A 1962-nucleotide genomic window follows, 5' to 3' on the forward strand; every position below is an offset into this window, starting at 1 on the left:
TGGCTGGGCACCCAAGGCCAGACTGGCTGGACCTGCAGGGCCTGTTTGGCCACGGTGCCCTTGTGTGCTGTCCCAGGAGAGGCTCTGTGACTGTGCACCCCATGTGTGTGCACTGAGCACAGCAGAGGGAGGATGGCAGCTCCAGCAGCTCCGTGTGCTTGGTTGGCCAGTGAGGTGCTAGATCATCTCTGCATTTCTGCTGCTCAGCTGAGGCAAAGCCTGGTGGTTGCTCTGCTTCCTGCCTCCCCCATATGGTGGCTTGTTTAAAAATAAGATAAAAGGAGCAGAAGTTGTAAAAGTAGGCTAACCAGAGGGGGATTTGCAGTAAGTGCTTGGAAGAAAGCTTGAAGAAGTGAGGAGGGACCAATACTGGCAGCTGCACCTGTACCATGTTAATTCTTGCTGCTGCCCTGACATCTGAGCATCTTTGGGAACTGCACTGAGAGAAGACAGGATCTTCCAGCTGCCCTTCCTGTGTTCTGGGCCTATTTGACTCCACACACCCTCAGCACAGAACTGGACCCACCATTCACTCCTTGGTGCTGCTCATCCCGTCTCCCCTGGCACTCACAGTGGGATGTGGCTGGAAGGATGCAGACAGCACTTTACAGAGGCCCCAGGAAAAGGCAGCATGATGCCAGCACCTGGGTACTGTGGCCTCACACCAGCCTCCTACTCTGCTGAGCCCTTCCAGGCTCAGATGCTGTCAGGGCTTGTAGACCATGATATTTCCTGTATTCCCACTTGGAGCAAAGCTGCTTGCTGGTCACCTTGTTGCTCAGGTGCTCCCACTTAGCACGTGCAGCCCCTAATGTTTGAAAGGAATTTAAAAGGATGCTGGGGGAAAGCAGGTGGCTGCTTGTGGCCAAGTGATCCTCCTTCAAAGTACATCAGTGGCATGCCCATGCAATGTTGGATATGGAAACAGCAGAAAGGAACAAGGTAAGTCCTATTCTACCCTGTTGAAATAAATCATGGTCATTCCAAAAGGCCAGAAAAGTTACTTATTAGTTTTCTCTATGAGCTGTCCAATTGCCAAGGCTCACAGTCCAATTCCTCTGAAGTAGCTGCTCTGAGATTTGTAGAAACCTTGAATCATCAGAATCAATTACATCACATTTATTAAACTTCACAAAAAGGACAGTTAATCAATTGCTACTGTTTTCATCTGCCATAGGGGTTCTGCAGCTGTTTTTATTTTAAAACAATCCACTACTGAATCAGAATATGCAACTGGAACGAAGCATATTAAATCAAGATGAACATTATGTGTGTAGAAAATCAATCTAATTTTACCAGGATGATGAACTGCCCTGCTGTCCCAAGCCTGAAAGCACAGCACAGTGCTCCCAGTGGCCTGGGAGTGACTCCCCAGCCCAGGCTGCTGACAAGCATGTGACAGACACTTCTTTATTAGGAGGGAAGGGTTATTTGTAGCTCTGTACTTTGCATTAACAGTGTCTATTTGCAGGATTTGTAGCTTTCTGCTCTGTTTTTCAACTTCACTAAATCTTTATGATGATAATGCATTGTACACATGGATTTCAATTGCTTTTCTTTAAGCAAAATCAATTATATTTTAAATATCTCTGGCTTGTTTTTTTCTTTTTTTCATTTGAAAGTGTGAAAAAATTGCATTGTAAATGATTCAAAGCTTAAGTAATTTCAAAAATTATATATTACAAGAAATCAATGCTTAATATGAACTACTTGGTAGTGCAGTTTGTGTGAGGAGGAAGGAAAAGAAAAACCCCTGCACCTGTGGTTTGCCTTATGTGAAAGGGAAGATGATTCTCATGCTTTCCTACCTAAGAACAGGATAAGGATTTAGAACATCATTAGCTGAACTTCTGTAATGCTCTTAATTGTCTCAGTCAAGACAGTAGTTTGGGGTTTTGTGCCTTGTTTTGATTGTTTTGGCATTTTTGTTTTTTTTTTTTTTTTTTAATCCTGTAAGTCTAG

General features: G+C 44.4%; 1 long non-coding RNA gene across 1 annotated transcript; it reads left to right on the forward strand.

Moving 5' to 3' along the window:
- The first annotated feature begins 867 nt into the window (after nt 1-867).
- On the forward strand, nt 868-1432 carry LOC132079869 (uncharacterized). Its single transcript, XR_009419478.1, has 2 exons — nt 868-942; nt 1178-1432. It is a non-coding gene; the product is annotated as an uncharacterized LOC132079869 (long non-coding RNA).
- The last annotated feature ends 530 nt before the right edge of the window (nt 1433-1962 follow it).

The sequence above is a fragment of the Ammospiza nelsoni genome, chromosome 1, assembly GCF_027579445.1.
Source record: "Ammospiza nelsoni isolate bAmmNel1 chromosome 1, bAmmNel1.pri, whole genome shotgun sequence".
Lineage (NCBI taxonomy): Eukaryota > Metazoa > Chordata > Aves > Passeriformes > Passerellidae > Ammospiza > Ammospiza nelsoni.